General features: G+C 40.9%; 1 pseudogene; it reads right to left on the bottom strand.

Moving 5' to 3' along the window:
- Window positions 1-15,433: 15,433 nt before the first annotated feature.
- LOC149141991 (putative cinnamyl alcohol dehydrogenase 1 pseudogene) lies at window positions 15,434-16,211 on the bottom strand (annotated as a pseudogene).
- Window positions 16,212-20,046: the final 3,835 nt, after the last annotated feature.

Genomic DNA, 20,046 nt, shown 5'->3' on the forward strand with positions numbered 1-20,046 from the left:
GGACCCATTCAGCCATAAGAAAAGATGGGAGAAAGGTACATTATCACCGCAACGGAATATTTGACTTGTTGGGTAGAAGTGCACCCGGTGAAGGATTACACAGGTGCAACTGCTGCGAAGTTCCTATTTGAGCATGTACTGACGTGATTTGGCTGTTTGAAGATCTTGATGAGTGATCATGGTACACACCTCCTGAATGAGACGATCAGCGTGCTGACGAAGGAATTTTAGGCATATCACCAGAAGAGTACGCCTTATCACCTGCAGGCTAACGGGATGGTGGAAGTGTTCAACAGAGTGCTTGAAAACACACTGAACAAGGTTTGAAATGCTCACCGAAGTGATTGGGACCTACGCATACCTACAATACTGTAGGCTTATCAAATGACATGAAAGAAGTTGACTGGAAAAAACCCCTTTTAGGCTTGTCTATGGTGTGGAAGCGGTAATGCCTATGGAGTATATCGTGCCTAGCCTATGCATAACAGTGCTCACAAGTATGACTGATCACGGAGCCCTAGAGGAGAGGCTCGTACAGCTCGATGAATTGGAGGAAGAAATATTTTTAGCAGGATTCCACGAGCAGGTCCAAAAGTAGCGTGAAAAGGCATGGCATGATCAACACATCAAGATGTGCACATTTAAGGTAAATGACCTAGTTTTGTTATATGATAGTAAGTTTGATAAATTTCGAGGGAAGTTCAGGATGCATTGGTTAGGGCCCTACATTATTAAGGAGATTATCGATGGAGGAGCAGTACAACTAGTCAAATTGAATGGAGAACCCTTCCCCAGAAAGGTGAATGGAAGTTGCTTGAAGCCATACACCAGCGGTCCAACCATGTGTCTAAATGAAGGTAGCATAGTCTCAGTGCTCGAGGCAGCTGAAAGGAGGTGCGAGACTATAAACTACACTGCCCAGGTTGGGGAGCTACACGATTGGAAGATGGTGTGATGCAAGGAAGTGTCACTGGGTCTGTGGTAGCATAGAGGGAGCTACGCTACCCAGGGAGAAATCGCACAGGTTGGCTGGAAAGTGACCGTTACAGTCACTGTTCATGATAAGACAGCAAAAGTGAGGCCAAATAGAGTGGGCAACCCATATTTAAGATGAAATTTATGGCTTAGATCCTTGAAAATCTGTCACCAATCAACCATTAATGAACCGATTTTGGGGGAAAGCGGTAGGATTTGAATTCAAAATGCCCTATAAATTAAAAGTGGCTGTCCAGTGAAGAACACTTGGAATTTTAAGAATTGAGTTGTTGCACTCTCAGGTGCACATGAACTGTGAATTCTTTCAATCTGATAGTGAGTTTAGCATTTGAACAATTGTTAATGGAGACACAGGAACTAGTGGATAGTGTCATGTCGACATGCGTAAAAGCTATGAACACCGAAGAAGTGGTAGCCAAGGAGAATGTCAGGGAAATTGATATGGAGGTCGAAGTAGCTATTCCAGAAGTAGCTGAAGTATTGGTGGATGTCCCTAAATTGCTGAGAACTCTGAGAGTGAAGCCAACCCCAACCAAGGAAGCCTTGAAGGAAAATAAGGGAAAACATCCTACCATACTGGTGCACGCCTCACCAAGATGAAACCGACAAAAGCCCACTGCACAGGAGAAAGGCAAGGCTATAAACCAACATCAGAGGAGGAGGATATTGAAGACATCCCAATGGACGATGAGGATGTGGGAGTGGAAGTAGAGGAGATTGAAAGCCAAGGTGCAGACCCTATTACATGGTTGTCAGAGCATGTCCCTTCGCACAAGCCTAAGTCCAAGGTCCCAAAGGACATTGATGAGAGTAAGACTCCCCTACAAACCCATCTACTACCGGATGAAATTACTTTCGACGGTCCACACTTGGCCTGAGTGCCGATACTGAAGCTTGAAGACTGGGACTTGGCAGACTACGAGAAGTTCCCGCACCTCATGACTGAGCAGCTGATGTGCCGCATCATAGACAAAAATACGCGAATGACTACCTTGGAGCCTTGGAGGTGGATCAAAGGGGTAGAGAAGGCAAGATTGCTAAACTTGCTCTGGGTGCTGCACTATAACTACACCCCGGTGACAGTTTTGGTCATCAAGGAGTCGATACCCATCATAGATATGTTAATCCATCGAATAACGCACCTGCTGTATATAGGCAAAAATCCAGCTATGATCTTTGGCGACAAGGGTGGCAAGCAGGTGCTCACAGAATCAATGAAGGAGAAGTTCATGCTGGTGAAGAAGCTGTGCCAGTACGCTATCTCCAGCATCTGCGACCCCGCTATGAAGGTAGCAACACAGATCCTTGCAGTGAAGGTGATGTGGAAGTGTCGCACCGACGAGGTGCCAACACTTGTAGTCGTGCTCGCATAGTAGTATGCAGAGGGAATCTAGTTTAACTGGTCGGACTACCTTCATGGAGAGTTCCTGGCAAAGTGTCATGAAGTGCAAGAGAAAAGCAAGAAATTCCACTATGCATGGTTCTTGATGTCAATTGTTCTAATAGTGTGGGAGCTACAAGAGGAGAGCTAGTTCCCCTCGGTCACGCCAAACCTTCCTGAAGTACAGAACTACACTTCACTGTGGGTGCCCAAGTACGTGGAGTGAGTTCGCGACAAAAAGATCTTTTGTATCTTGAAGAAAATGAATATCAGAATGGCCATCAATCACAAGCCGTGATTTTCGCTCACATTATACACTAACTTGTAGAGCTATGCTGAGTTTAAAGCTGATTTCCATCGAATGTCAATCAGGGCATGGAAGGACCCTATGCAAAAGTGGTATGATTTGCCATATCTGGCCGCAAATGATGCCATTGATGCGGTGCTTGATAAATGGTCGGTGGAGTGGTGCACTACCATGGACATGGTGGTGGGCGGAAGCAAGTTCGCTGCATAGAAGAAGAAGGAGGAGGCCAAGCTGAAGATGGCGTAGTTGGTCGAAAAGAGGAAAAAGGAGGACATTGAGAAGGCCTAGGCGAAACAGGTAGGAAAGGAGGCAGGAAAATAGACAGGTAGTATAGAAAGGGGCTCTAACAAAGGCGTGAGATCGCCTTCACCTGAGACTGAAGAGGAAGACATAGAGCAGCATGCCGTAGACCCTCAGGAGACATCCACCCGCATTAAGTGCCCGAGAGAGGTGGAGAAGGGAGGGTCCAGAAAGAAATCCAAAGAGACCAAGACCTCGCTAGACCCTATCACATTGACGAGGGGAAAATTAGATGACAACTGTGACATAGTTAGAGATGTCACCGCGGAGGCCCTGCAACAATTTGAAAAGTAGCAACAGATCATACTAGGGGCCATCCAGACTGGGTTGCAGGAGTTGCAGACCTATGCGTTGTAGGCTGGTATGGTATCTACTAGCTTGGCTATCGGCACGTCAAAGGCTATTGATATGTTGTGCACAAAGGCTTCCAATGCGATAGTGCTACTGGTTGGAGCACTGACCACAGAAAATGAGGCTGACAGGTTCACTGTCAGTGCCTTGAAGGGAGTTGGACTGAACTTGGCAACACTTCTGCACAAGGAACTCCACCTCTTGCAGGATGGAGTATTTCTAGAGCTAAGGGCCCATGAGCACCTCACCCTCCAGGTGATCATTGAATAATGGATAAACAATGAATAGATGGCCCTACAAAGAAATGATGCCATCACCGCTGAGGCCGAGGCAACCAACCAGAGCAAGAAGATCATGCAAGTCATGAGAATGGTCCATAGTTGACCATTCCGAGGAGGAGCCAGTCGAGGTCCGCATCCACAAATTGGCCATAGGGGTGCACAACACTCAGATAGAGATGGCGCGGGTTCAGTTGGAGCTGAACCTACATATTACATAGCTCTAGTTGAGGGCCCAACCTTCAACACCACTAGAGGTAAGGGAACAACGGGTAGCCATTGTCACAAAAGAAGTCATGGCGGTCAAGAGTGCAGTAGTAGACTAGACATAGTTGTTCGAGCAATCATTTGAGGTCCTGACCAGCTTGCAGGAGGACCCAAACATCTAGAGGCTAGAGACAGAAGCACGTGAGCTACAAAAATGCTATGACAAAGTTAAGGTCATAGCGCAAACTGTTGCGCTGACATAGAGGCTAGCCAAGTTGCAGGAATCCAAGCAGCTTAAGGAACAGGTGGACGTAACACTGCATAAGGAAGCATTGTTGAAGATGCGACTAAAGCCTTGGATAGAAGAAACTTACGTAGTCAAGGGAAACATCGAAGGCAAGCTTGTGACTCTGCAAGCGATGCAACAATAGCTTCAGGCTGAGAGCTCAAGAGCAGTGACTGAGAAGACAGTTGAAGATGTGAAGTAGGCAACAACTCAGTGCACGACTGAGATTGCTGTCATCCGGGTCGAGATGGGCGGTCTTTGTGTAAAGATCTCCATGCCTATCGAGTGACTCGAGGGTGAGTCATGATGTTTGTTTTGGGGGCTTGTTGGGAGCGAGATCTCCCAAGGGAAGTTTTGGGGCTAAAAGCCCATGTTTAAGTCAATTTTTGTAATATAATTCTAAAGACTCCGCATTTTGTGGTCACGGAGTGCAAAGGTGTTATGTGTCAAAAAGGGTAGTCCGCCCTTAGTTTTTTAAAGTAAAGTCGGAGGTAAGAGATCTACCCATGGTCCGCAGACCATGGGATTGTATAAAAAGAGCTAAGCTCTAAGTAGTTTTAGAAAAGGAAAGAAAGAATGAAACACCATGTAATAGAGTCATAGCTTTGGAGCAAGAAGTCTAAGTCTTGGGTCGTAGCATAGGTAGAGGCTCTACAGCTGAGTACACAAAGGCCTGGGGTAGAAGTCCCCAACTGAGTGCGTGGACCCCTGCAGCTGTGTGCACAGGGCGGATAGAAGTTGTAACAATTGGAAGATATTAATAAAAGGAGATATTCTGCAATTTCTGTGTCTTTGTTCTGTTGATGTCGTTGGACATTTTATGTATGAATTTCCTTTATTATGCTTATATGATGCATGAATGAATGAAATTACATTGAATAATTGAATGCAATTACGAATATTTGCTCACGTAGTGTTAAATTTAAGTATTTGATGAGATAAGCAAATCATTTAGACTAATTGGGGAATTTGCACGACATGCTGCCATAGCAGTGCGAAAGTACTTGTGCAGCAGGTTAGGGCTACGTGAAGGTCGACTATACCCTTTCGCGGTGGTACAGAAGAACAGAATAGAGGGCTCATCTTGCAAACCCTAGGGAGAAGTAACATTTGCTAAGGCAGGAATAAAAGGAATCAAACGACATCACAACCATTTCAAGGTGCAAAAACTTGGTTCCAACATCCCCCCATACTGCTTCGGGTGAGACTTCGGTCCATGCTCCGCGGGCTGATGCCGAAAGGGCCAATAGTGTAGGGCTTTGTTTAGATAATTAATTCTGAACCTGGGTCAGGCCCGCTCAAGCCAACACAAAGAAACCCTTCTAACGGGAGTCATATTTCTTTTCCTCCTTTTAGAAATATTGGTGCTGCTTATATGGCAATGTTGTCCCTTCCCAGATTTACCATTGGTTTTTTATTTTTGACGACTATGGTTTCGAATGTCCAAACTTCCCCTCAACGAAGTTCTCCTCCACCTATACAATATCAACCTCAAGTTGATCCTAAAGTTAACCCTTTCCCTTTGTCACTTGTTCGGTCTTCTTCCACTTCTTCCTCTTCGTCTGCTGAAAGTCTCTAGGTTAGTAACCAGGTGGATAAGAAGAATAAGAAAAGGAAGATTAAGAAGAAGAAAAATAAGCAAGGGGGAAACCAAGTAACCATTGCTACCGATGAAACTGATGTTAAGAAACATTCCAATCAGTCTTGAAAAGTTAAATTCCCTTGCAAGTTATGTAAGGGTGACCACCTTCTTAGAGATTGTCTGGGTATTACCAAGATATTAGAAGTGTAGTTTATAGGCTCATATCAGCCTTTGTCATCAAACTCTGGAGATCATGCTGGTTATAAACCATCACCTAGTGATAGTAAGGTCCATGGGAAAAAGGGTAAAGTTAAATTTCCTTGTAAGATATGTGAAGGGAATCATAATATTCACCTTTTTCCTTATATGGATGAAGCCTCAAAAGAATTGGAAAACTTTACAGCTTCTTAGCCTCATCTTCAAACTAGTTATCGAAATATTTATCCCAATCCTCCACTAGTTGATGAGGTGATCAATCAAAATCTTGATGAAATGATTGATTTGAATCTAAACCCAATCAATACCACTCTCTTTGAACATGAATCTAAAGAGTCTGTTCCTGACCAACCATTGGTTAAGAAAATAGTTGACTCGATTCCACCTTTCATTGATCGCACCTTTCCTGTAGAGATTAAGTATCATACCACTCCGGTTCTTCTTTTTTCTTCAGATTCCAATGAACTGGGGGGGAATCCTACCGTTCCCATGGTACAGGGGGACAATACTCCCATTCCCACAACATAAGGAGGCAGTTCTCCTATTCCCATGACACCCCCTCCAAGTAGTATGGTCACTTCCTTTGATTGGATTCAACTGGAAGGATATCGTCTTCCTCCTTACATGCCCTTCAAAACCATAGTACAGGCTTATAATGTGGCCATACCTAGCACAATCACAGATGAAGGCACATCTGTTAGTATTTTTTCCTCAACTGCTTGGCAAGCTTTAGGTTCTCAACAACTTGTGCCCATCACCCATAATCTATTGGCCTTTAAGAGAGGAACTAATCAACCGTTAGGGATACTTCCTAAGTTTCCTATTACTTTGGAAGGAAATATTTTCTATATCAATTTGATGGTAGTCCAAGCCCCTTTGGATTTCAATTTACTCCTTGGGTGTGACTGTGTGTATGTCATGGGAGCTCTTGTCTCTTCTCTTTTTCATGTGACATGTTCCTGCATGAAGGAAGAATCTTGGCCATTGATAAACTTTCATTCATTGGTCCTAATTTTTCCAATCAACCAACTTTACTAAATGGTCCTTATATGTAAGTGGTATCTTCCCCACCACAGGTTAATTATGTGGAAACCCGTTCCATGCCCACGTCTACTAATGATCTAGTAGGTGATGTAGTACATCATGTACTGGGGGCATTGGAGCCTGATCTTTCCATTAGATCCCTTGATATCTAGAGTGTTGTTCTGTCATTTGATGAGAACCTCTTGGAAGCCATGGTCTCTTGGAGGCCATGATTTGATTTTGGATAAGAGTTCCTTTTCTTGTGTCAAGAAACTTAAAAAATGAAACAAGGTCATTAGAGTAGATTTCTTTGTCTTGTGTCAAGCTCGTAAAAAAATGAAACAAGGTCCCTGGAGAAAAATTCCTTTTTCTTGTGTCAAGTTATTTAAAAAATGAAACAAGGTCAAGAGAAAAATTCCTTTTATTGTGTCAAGCTTGTTAAAAAATGAAACATATCCCCTTCTAATTCAAGTCTTTGATTAGATCTCGTAAATTCCCAATTGAGTATTTTACTTGATCTCATAAATGTATCTTCATTCCATTTGCCTTTGACTGAAATGAAGCTTGGGGGGCATGTACCTTGAATTGAGTCATTATGATGGGGGCATGACAACTTATTTCAATCATATTTTTTATTTGTTTCAAGCTTGTGTAAAAATGAAACCACTCTCAAGCATAGTTTACACATGTTTCAAGCTTGTGCAAAAATGAAACCATTCCCACTTTACCTCTCATGATTTCCATTTTTATCGGCCTGTATTTTCCAAATGAGCCTTGGTTTTCTCATTCCATTGTCACCATCTGCTTGGCCTATCATACACTTTCACTTGGTTGTTTTACCCTTTCTTGAGGAACACTACGATTAGTTGTATTATTAACATGACTCTTGACCTCTATGTGTTTTGAGAAGTTCCATCATGACTCGAACTAGTTGCTACCCTTTATACCACTCATTCCTCCAAGAGGAGTCCTCTTTAAGCTATTTTAGACTCCCTAAACATGAAAAGGTTTCCAAGCACTTGTCTTTTCGAATTCATTAAAGTAAATGAAAAAATGTCTACTTAGTATAAGTTTAACTGTTTTCCGGACTGAGATAAAATAGCTACGAAAAATGAATGCCTTAGTTAAACATGGCTAAGAGGTTCTCTTGGGTATTATTTTATGCCTTTTTGGACCTAAGGGATTATCTACGAAAATGAACATCTAGATTTTTCTTTTCTGCCTCTTTTTCAAACTCTCTAAACATGAAAAATATGTCGAGTTATACCTTCGCTGGACTCGTTAAAACATCAAACAATGATGGAATCATCGTTCATGATGGGATCAAACCACTCATTCTATGGGTTAGTTAAATATTCGTAGAGGGATTCATCTGAAGGATGAACGTATAGATCAAGCATATGGTATCCTCCTCAAGCTTGTTAAAAAATAAAGAGGTACTAACCAGTATGGTTGGGGAAATTTGTAAAACAGGGTACTCCATTTGTTAATGGCAGTGAGTCACTTTTGAACACGACACTCTTCCACTTCTTCTCCATGGTTGTTGGGTTGGAAAATCTACTTGTCTTTTGGTTTATCATACCATTTCAAAGCCTCCACTTTTGGTTTTGAGTCAATGCTTCCAACCCCATTCAGTGTCACCATTATGTTCAAGATAAGTCATTCAGTTAATATCTTCCACAATAGTCTTAAGCCTTCATTCCATGCCTACATTTCCTGATCCAGTTCTGTATCAACATCATTCTGATCATTTTGTCTCAAATCATTAAACCTGTTTCATGTCATTGATGGGGGATACATTAAGAACCTCCTGCAATGGGTCACTTCCTATTGACATCAACTCATTATCCAAAAAGTTGACTTTGAAACATCCCTTGGTACCTTAGTGCTTGCATACATCAATGGCAAGTTTCCTCACTATCAATAATAGGTTTACATCATTTTCCTTCGACCGAAAGATTTTGTGTAGTGTTCGACATCAACTCCTTTATTCACACCATATGTATTTTACTAGAGTACCTTGAGAGCCATTAACATCATCGATGGTTTCTCTCGCAGCTGTTAACGAATTACATCATTGGCCGGTAATAATATGGTGTCTACCATGTTTGACGATAACTCATTGATTCACATGGTTAGACTCGTACATTGTTTAGTCACGTGAATGAGATAGGAGACCCTATTGGACATTAGATAAACCAATTCTCCCCTTGTGTTTCGTAACATGGGCTAATAGCCTCTTGTGGATCCTTATCTCTGATGATGCAATCGTTGACTAACACCTACATGTTTTGGTCTAATAACAATCATGATTCCCAACAAGTGTTATCAAAGCATATGTCACAAGTTTGATACACAATCGACTCGCATTGGGAGGGAGATTTTTGAACATTGGATAAACCAATTCTCCTCGTGTGTTTTGTGACATGCACTAACCGCCACAAGTCTCTTGTGGATCCTTATCTCTAGCGATTCGATCATCAATGAACACCTGCAGGTTTTGGTCTAACAACAATCGTGATTCCCAATAGTCCATGGATCTAGTTTCATCCTCTTGGACTATGATCATACAGACAATCATCCAGTCATGGGTCCACCATCATTCACCTGTGGACATGTATTTTGATCATTTTACATGTAATGGTATCTTATGTGCTGAGTATGGGTGTTCCTCCCTTAGCAAAGATACCATGATGTAAATGTATTGTAACAGAAGTTGACCTTGCCAATTGTTCTTGATCCCAACTTGTGACAAGGTAAAGCACTTCAGCCATTAGTTGTCATTTTTGAATTTTCACTTTAGGGGGCAATATATTATAGGCTATTTTGTCACATATGGTCAATAGGAATTCAATTGGATCAATCAAGATCCTTTGACCTCCTTTTCATCATACTTTCACAAATCCGTAAGCATGAATCATTCTAATCCTCAAGTTTCTGTCTGAAAACACATTGTTTCTATCATTTTAAGGACCAAAACTCCTTGGCCTGCTACTGGACAACGTTGAATAACAAGTTTCCCTACTCTGCTTCTGTGTTGATTACCAACAGGTTGCTCAATGTTGGGGGTGCATTGATTCTAGAAATTTTGGAAAAAGAGAGATATTCCTAAAGCCTCTTCTTCTAGAATCTTTTAGGATCTGTTGTAATCATTTACCTCAGATAAAAGTCTCAAATCCTATCCTATCCTACTTTGGATTTTTCATCCCTTATCTCTTGAGTTCATCCTCCCATCAAGAGTGGATCTCAAACCCATATTTGTAAAAGGATAAGAATTCATGAACTACCTCCTTCTCTTATATATTTACTATCATCCATAAGCAAGGGGTTGGATTTTGGAGAGTGATTCTACCTTTATGTTGATTATGTGATAGATATCATTCTATGCATTAGGGTGATTAGAGGTGCACCTTGTGGAAAGGAAAGTACAAGTCAACTTGGGGGAGATCTTCTACAAGATCAACACCTTTTTTTGGTTGTAACTCACTCCATTTCTATTAATGCAAAGAGTTCTTTGTTTTCCTATGTTGGGATGGGGTCCCCTGGGTCAGTTTTGGGGTTAAGATAACCCAATTTCTGATGTAATTTTTGTAAATGATGTAAAGTCTCTGTGATTTGTGGATGCGGAGTGTGTAGATGGTTAGGGGTCAAAGGGGTTTTAGCCCCTTATTTATGTAAAGTTTGAGTCGGTTTTGAGACCCACCCATGGCCCGCAAACCATGGGATTGTATGTAAAAGGCTATAAATAGGTGTGTCTTAGAGAGTCTAAGGATGTCTATGGGTAAGAATAGATGGAGTCTTAGAGTGATAACACAGAGAAGTGGGTCGGATAGGAGAGAAAGGCTCTGTAGCTGAGTGTGCAGAGGCCTAGGTAGAGTCTGCAGCTGAGTGCGCGGACCCCTGCAGTTGAGTGTGAGGGTAGTTTTGAGTCTGTAAACCTGAACTGAAGATCAATAAAGAATATTATTGAAGAATTCCTGTGTATATTTGTTTATTTCTGTTTACTTCTATTTATGATATATGTTGTGGATGGATAATTTGTTTATGAAATATTGATCTAATGATGCGCGATTCACTTGAATACATATTAATAAATGTACGCAATGCATGTTAAGTACTTTCACGAAGACTCTGATAAAATTTGTTATATTTATTAAATACTTAAGTAGATTTGGGAGAGCTCTAATCTAGGGTTGTTTTCTAGTGTGCGTAAGTGAATGAATAGACTGTTAAGGGTCAGCAAAGACTGATCGTGGACCTTCACGAAGGTATGAAGGCCATTTAAACAAAGTTGTAGTATCAAGCCCTAAGGGCTTATAGATCTGCACGAAGGAAGATCTAGGGTGCTAAAAGACATCACACTGATCTCTAGATGCAGAAACTTGGTTCCATAATCCCCCCATAGTGCCTCGGGTGGGACTGAAGCCTACGCTACGTAGGTTGTTGCCGAAAGGGCCAGTAGTGTAGGGTTTTATTGGTTGACGCAACTAACTCTGAACTTGGGTCAGGACCTCCTAAGCCAACAAATGGTTCTATCACTGGGACTTGCTTAAGGAGATGTGTGATGTGTCACATCACTGGAATCTAACCAAGAAGGAAATTGAAATGTGTTTGTATCGAAAGGTTCATGAATTCACGGCACAGGAAAATAGGAATCCGCACCTGTCAAAGGAGAAGTGGTTGGATAGATATTTTTAAATGGAAATACACGAAATTTTCTTCTACACCTTCCTGATCGAATTATATGAGTGGTTAGCTAAGTTGGCAGATGACTAAGGGAGGTGGAAGCTTGATGGTGCAATAGTGTAGACTCCGGAGCTAGTGTGAAGATTGGAAGCTTTTGAAGATAAGATCGCGTGGGATGTTGATCACTTGCTCGATCTAATTATAGGAGGATTTGTTATAGAATTTTTAGCTGATACCTCATTCAGCTACATCGAATCGAAGTAGATATTTTTCAAGGGACTGCGAGGTAAGTACTTAAGATATTTGAATACCTGGATTAAGATGCCTTATGTGAAAAATGGGTTATGCCATTTCCTTGATGTTCAGATCCATGCGAAGTGGATGAATCTTTAGAAATCATGAAGGATCAAGACCAGAGTATATTCCTTTGATTGGACCCCCTGTGAGTGACGACGAAGGGGTGGAACAAACTCCTCTGTGAAGCACTGTTCAATTAATCACTTAGGGGTTTCCTCAAATACATCACCCATCCATTCCATCTCCACCTCCACCTCCATTGCATACACCTTCGCCCACACCTTGACCTCCACCACCACCATCCGCCATGGTGAACATGATGAAGCTACCAATTTTCAAAAGCATAGAGCATGAGGATACAAAATAGTTCTGGTTTGTTGCAAATGTTGTGTGGACAACGCAACAGATTAGTGATGACAACATAAATAAGGCTCAGTTGGTTACAGCTCTGCAGGATTTGCGCTGACTTGGTATATTAATTTTTGTTATGATCAACCTCTTGTATCGCTAGCAAACACTAAGGCGGCATAAAACAAGGAGTTTAGTAAACCCAAGTCTGACTCACAGTCAATAGTTGGATTTAAGGAAATCATGATGAGGGTTTATGAGACGCCTTGGGAATTAGATCAAAGGTTGAAATCTGTGATCCGAGAAGCTAACATGCAACTCACAGATGGTTAGCATCACGAATGGTTTATAAAATCACTTCTACCCCATCTGAGAATTGCCTTGTTGCAACAGAATATAGGAACTCAGGAAAAATCCCTGGAAATCGTGATGAGATTGCATGCGATGCCCATTCAGGATGCGACATTGGGGGTACAAAAGATTCACTCCTAGTTACAGAGCCCCTGCTTGGAATTGCAAAGTTTGAAGAAAGATAAGGAGACTAAACTAGAGGTGCATGCAAAAGTCTGGCGTCTGAAGTGTAAGAGCCATGGACATGATAAAGACAACTGTCCTATATTCATGAATTATATTATAGGAGGGGGACCAATCCCCCTGAAGCCGGAAGCCCCAACAGGGCCGAGCATGGGGGTTGTGCTGTGGTGTGCTATTTGTCAGGTTGCTGGAAAACACACAACAGATAATTTTCATTTGCTCCAAAATTTCGTTCAGACACCACAAAAGTTGTTTTGTAACTTTTGTAAATTTGTGGGCCATGATGAGCGCCACTGTCACAACTATGAACTGATGATAGAAAGAATGCATATGTACTGGATGCAAGCAGAGTCTCGACCTCCAAATTAGGGTGCCAGAGGAGCACGTGGAGGTTATCAAGGAAGAGGACAAGTTCGTAGAGGAGGACCTGGTAGAGGTCACAGAAAGATTATTTGCTATAATTGTGGAATGCCAGGGCAGTATGCAAAGGATTTTCAGAATTAGACATGCCCGTCGTGTTAATACTACAGCCAGTTTGACTATAGTATAGAAGAATGCTCAGTGCTAATAGCTAAGATGCAGGAGAAGAAGGTGCAACCTCAACAAACTATGCAGAACTTACAAATGATGAGAGCTGAGCCTTGCGAGCAAGATCAGAATGTGAATATAGTGCCAAGGAGTGGAATAACGACTTGCAATGATAAGGGAAAACAACTTGAAGAGGACAGATGGGTCTGTAAGGGCCCAGAAAAGGAGGTTGATTTTGATCTGGAGCGCGCTAAGGAAAATTTTATGGAATCCAAGAAGATCTTCATTGAGGCGTCCACCTTAGGAAGCCAGAACAAAGTGCAAGAAACCAACATACCTATAGAGGTTGATCCCTCTGTCCTTACCATGTTCTTGGAGACTTGCATGAAACTGCTGCATGATAGAAAAGTTGTGAAATTCCTGCAGGAGTTAATAAAAAAATGTGCCAACAAATAGAATGTTCTGTGTTAGTTCTAGTCTTCGTAGCCTGTCACCAGGGATCAACATGAGCTCTTACTAGGTTTGGTTTGGTTAGATGTTTTGCACATTGTTATCTCAAAATCAAGCACTGAAGGGCTGCTGATCAGGTAGACTCTGTGTAACTGTTTCAGACCAAGCTTTTGACTAAGGATTAGCCTCCCTAGCCTGAGAGGGCTCTCTCAAGAAAAATTTATTGATTTTGAATGTTGATAAGAGGGCTAACTCTTGTACAATAGATTTAATGAACTTGCTGGCTGGACAAATATACAAATACATCCATTGGGCTTATGGAGTCAAACATGCTACAGTAAACAATGACATTTACTCTACATAGAAGTCAGGGCATGTGACATTTAAATGTTCAAAATATAACTCTTATAAAACCACAGTTCATAGAAGAGTACAGGAAGTCATAGCAACATATGTGAATTCTGAGTGATTACTCCTCTAAGCAACTGAAAAAAGACATGAAGGACAAAGTAAAACAATACATCTTGAACATGGAAATGCTGTATGAATCCTGAGAAGAAAGGCATATATCTTATATTACTGCAAACTGTTCTTTACACAAGCCAAAATAGCACTCTGTTTTCATAAAATATCCAACCCCTATTACATAGATCATTCTCCTCTATATAGACACATACTTCAAACTTCTTAGAGCTTCCACCTCCAGCATGAGGGGAGCTCGATGATTGCCATTAATTACCCCTATCCTCTATTGAACTAACCTATTAAATACCATCAGCACTGACTGAAGTTCTAAAAAGTTCTAATTTAATTATAACTCTAATTCTATCTCCTTCGTTGAAGATTCCTCCTTGCAGCTTTGACACCTGGCTTTCTCTTCGTTCAGCTGAGATGGCATGAGATGGCATAAGATGGGAAATTAATGTCCCATGGTGGCTTTGAATACCGAAGGCTTTGATCTGTTCTGTATTGGCTGAAAATATCCCTAAATTTTCGGTTCTGGTCCCCCATCACTGAGTATACAGTAGTGGATACTTTAATTCTTTAATAACCCAAGAGAATAGGGTAACACCATGCTCCTGATATACTGGAGGCTTCCTTGGTAGACAGGTGTGCCAACCAAAACTTTTTGTATGCAGCTCTGCGTTTAAAATCACCACCTACAGCAGTTTCGTAGCGCGCTACGAAACTGCTGTGTAATTCAAAAACACAGTCTTGTAATATGCATAATAAATTCTACTGTATTTTTAATGGTCCCTGGTCCTCATCTACTTCTCTTATTTGATAAGAGATATATATGATCTGGAAATGAAAGCAATCAGCATCAAGATCTTGTCAGCTCAATACCACTAGGGGCATAATCAGTTATCTGAACTATTTTTTAGGAACCTGAGAGCTGAGATAACTTCAGTATTGGAATGAGTGTTGTGTCTTGAATTTGCTCCAAACAATTTCACCTTGTTGCAATAATGTAAGAGATTGGTCTTCTGCGATTATCAAGGCCCTAAATTCATGAGACATATCTACACACAAATAGCTATTTATAAAACCTTTTGTAAGATACCCTTTTGATGGATTGCGAAATATAAGCCATGATACCATAATTTGCAACTGCTACCTTCGAGCATACTGATCTCTGAGTCTGATGGTGGAATATTGGATGTTACCCTACTGCAGCATAGTAAAAGTCCTTCAAAGATTCCACAGCTTCCAATTTCAAATCTTCAATGTCTATTCTTAGGCGCTCCAAATTAATGGCCTCTGTCTGCTGTTTATCAGATGACAATAAAAATTAATCTACTCCAAGAATGCTCAATGCTTCATCCTTCTTTGATGTAGATGTGCTCAAAATTGTTACATTCAATCCAAAAGCCTTTCCAAATTTTACTGCTATATGACCAATACCTCCTAGCAATTACTCCAAGAGACTTGCCTGCATGATTCATGTGATGACGAATCATAGGGCTGCAAACAGTAATTCCTGCACAGAGCAAAGGTGCAGCTGAAGCCAGTGGTAGATTGTCTGGTATCTTAAAGCAGTACCTTTGGTGAACAACAATGTGACTAGAATATCTTCCTTTCGTCACTGTGCCATCTACATCGATACCATTAAAGGTGAAAATAGACCCTTTTGCACAATTGACTTCCATTCTTTCATTACAATATTCACACCGCTTACAGGAGTTGACATATGTACCCACTCCAACATGATCGCCAACCTTAAAATGGACTACATTGATGCCAACTTCTTTCACAATTCCAACAATTTCATGCCCTGGCACCAATGGATACTTTGAATCACCATGTTCATTCCGGGTCCATACAACATCGGCGTAACAAACTCCACAATGAGTTATCTTTAATGAGATATCATCAAGGCCTGGGACTCTTCGGTTAAATTGGTAAGGTGACAAAACACCTGATGGATCTCGAGCTTCCCAATGTCACCTGTGTGAAACCAACCATCAACCAAAACCTCATTCGTAAGGTCTTCACAGCAGTATCTATCAAACCTTCTCTACCACCATACTTGGAGCTGGATTGTCTTCTGAAAAAGAAATAATGGCCAAGCTAAGCTATTCTATTCTATAGAAAGGAGACAAGTGGGTGTCGAAGAAGGATGAAGCGGAACATCGTTTACATCTTCTGCTAATGCTATTTTCTGGAATCGTGGCTTTTAAGTGAGCACCAGAAATTATATGACAATCCTCATTCTCTAAGCCAATAGCTAGAGCATGTAACCAGCACGGTTACAACGTTTGTAGAAGAAAACATCAAACTAATACAGTCCACCTTAACTGAGGAAATTTGTCTATTTCGAGCTCTGCCATTTGCCTCCTTGTCTCTACGGCAGCAACTTTTGCTCTTTGTCATCGACATTTGGTCATGAAGATCATTTGAAAAATTAGTGCCAAACAAAGATTGTTTGGAGTGTTCAGATCAAGAAACCCTGAATTGACAGTATCTTTCGTAGGAATTGCGCCATCCTTCTTTATCTTTCAGATATTGCAGTCTTATACTCGGGCCAGCGGCAAACAATGATTGCATATTCGCATTAAAGTCTCTTTAATGTGTTCATACACCTTCTCGACAAATGGTGTTGTTAAATGCTGTGTTGTGACACCTGTCCAACGGACCTTATCGAGCTTACAGGAATCAAGCAAGCCGTTTGCCCTGAATCCACAGGATTATGTGTAAGTGAAACAACTCCTTTCATTAACCCCTCCTTTTACCGAACAGATGTTCCAGTTATCTAGATCTCTCTAAAAATCCGTTGTTGCAATAACAAGATCTGTCACAAGCGGAGAAAGACCTGATGGCAGTTAATGCATCCATTAAAACACCTTCATTGCTATTTGTCACAAACTCACCTGTCTCTGCCATGTGTCTTTTTGATCTCTTCCTAGCAGTAGCCTGGAAATAGCTGCACAATGTTAACCGTGCCTCGGGAGATAGTATATCATGAAGAAGAGAGTATATCTTTACAACAGGGGCAAGAGCTGAAGCAACCATCACAAAATCAACAAAAACATCAAGAAGAAGAAGCTAAGATCGAGCCCGCCAGCGAAGATGTCTCAGATTAGCGAATCCCCAATTTCGTAGCGCAGCTAGTGCAAAATTATGTATTATGCGCTACGAAATCACCTAAACATGTTGCGCTGCGAAACTGCTAAAAGGATATATGCGCTGCGGAAACACTTTATCCTTAAGCTAGTCTGAGCAATTTTGGCAACAAAATTTCAGTGATAACAGTGGCTCCACTTGGGATAGTGTGCTCTTGTGGTACACTAAGAACCTGCAGTTCCAGTGCCTTATAAAATTTATTTGACAAATATCTTCTTTAAGTTCCTTGGGCCTTCACCTCGGACTTTAGCTGGATGATCATTGTAGGAAAAAGAAAACTACATCAACTGAAAAAAAAAAAAAATGCTTAGTTGACCTTGAGCTTATTTGCATTTACCTACCTACCTACTCTAACAATTCAACTTCCTTCAGCTCAATCAATGTGAAATTTCCAATGTAGCCAATCCTCTGTTTTATCTGATATTTGACTTCTTTGACTGCATCGGAGTTCAGAGCCAATATGATAGAGTGATGACCGCTGCCACTGGAATTGTCTCTGATCTTTATAGGAAAACTGAAACACTGGAGTGTAAAACTCTTCCATGTAATCAGCTATAGGATCCCAGAATACATGATCAGCTTGATTTTTCTTGTAACTTTCTGGTTGTGCAAACTGATCTTCAACAACAGTGTTCAGTTCCTCAATCGTGAAAGAGAAAGGAACCAACATTGTCTCCTTGCGTTCTGCCATAGATAACTTCTGAAAACAATGATCATGATTATGAAAACTGTATGCCTGAATCTGACCTTCTAAACCTTCAATTTCTTTCTCAATGTCCTCAGCAACTTCATCCAAAAATCTCATCTTATCCTCTGCTTTACAGTCAAATGACTTTAGATACGAGGACAAGGACAAAGAAAAAGATTCATTTGTTTCTTCTTTACTATGATCATTATTCCATTGTTTGAAACCTTCAACTGAGGGAGAGTTTACCACCTCCTCTGACCTATCTATCCATTCCTCCAAAAACATAAGCCAAAAGTCTTGAAATGACTTAATGGATTTGACAGGAAAGCTTTCAACCCACTGTTTGCATTTCCCTTGAAGTGAATCATAGAATAACATAATGCAAACATCCTCATGTTTAACTCTAAGAAGCTGTGCAAATTCACAAAAATCTGATATATGCTTCACGGTTAAACTCAAATCTTCACCGTTGAATTTTGGACCATTCCTTAGAAAATATGCATCCTTGGGAAAATGATTTGGGAAACCATGAATTCCTGAAAAATCTATGCATGCATACCTTGAACTAAGAATGGTAGCTTCTGGGTCCTTCATGACTCCAGTGGAATCACCATGAATGTATGAATTTCGAATTCTTCAACAATGGAGTCACCAAGGTAGATTTGCAGCCTCAAAAACCTTCTCTGAGCTCCTGCTACCTTCAGAAGTTCAGCTTCATAATTTCGGGAAAGAATAATCTTCAGACTCCCGGCAGACGCACTAAAATGTTATCTCAAAATCAAGCACTGAAGGGCTGCTGATCAAGTAGACTCCGTGTAACTGTTTCAGACCAAGCTTTTGACTAAGGATTAGCCTCCCTAGCCTGAGAGGGCTCTCTCAAGAAAAAGTTATTGATTTTGAATGTTGATAAGAGGGCTAACTCTTGTACAATAGATTTAATGAACTTGCTGGCTGGACAAATATACAAATACATCCATTGGGCTTATGGAGTCAAACATGCTACAGTAAACAATGATATTTACTCTACAGAGAAGTCAGGGCATGTGACATTTAAATGTTCAAAATATAACTCTTATAAAACCACAGTTCATAGAAGAGTACAGGAAGTCAGAGCAACATATGTGAATTCTGAGTGATTACTCCTCTAAGCAACTGAAAAAAGACATGAAGGAAAAAGTAAAACAATACATCTTGAACATGGAAATGCTGTATGAATCCTGAGAAGAAAGGCATATATCTTATATTACTGCAAACTGTTCTTTACACAAGCCAAAATGGCGCTCTGTTTTCATAAAATATCCAACCCCTATTACATAGATCATTCTCCTCTATATAGACACATACTTCTAACTGCTTAGAGCTTCCACCTCCAGCATGAGGGGAGCTCGATGATTGCCATTAATTACCCCTATCCGCTATTGAACTAACCTATTAAATACCATCAGCACTAACTGAAGTTCTAAAAAGTTCTAATTTAATTATAACTCTAATTCTATCTCCTTCGTTGAAGATTCCTCCTTGCAGCTTTGACACCTGGCTTTCTCTTCGTTCAGCTGAGATGGCATGAGATGGCATAAGATGGGAAATTAATGTCCCATGTTGGCTTTGAATACCGAAGGCTTTGATCTGTTCTGTATTGGTTGAAAATATCCCTAAATTTTCGGTTCTGGTCCCCCATCACCGAGTATACAGCAGTGGATACTTTAATTCTTTAATAACCCAAGAGAATAGGGTAACACCATGCTCCTGATATACTGGAGGCTTCCTTGGTAGACAGGTGTGCCAACCAAAACTTTTCGTATGAAGCTCTGCGTTTAAAATCACCACCTACAACAGTTTCGTAGCGCACTACGAAACTGCTGTGTAATTTCAAAAACACAGTCTTGTAATATGCATAATAAATTCTACTGTATTTTTAATGGTCCCTGGTCCTCATCTACTTCTCTTATTTGATAAGAGATATA

Source organism: Pinus tabuliformis, chromosome X (assembly GCF_031772625.1).
Source record: "Pinus tabuliformis cultivar Carrire ecotype Pingquan chromosome X, CPIR1, whole genome shotgun sequence".
NCBI classification, from domain to species: Eukaryota; Viridiplantae; Streptophyta; class Pinopsida; order Pinales; family Pinaceae; genus Pinus; species Pinus tabuliformis.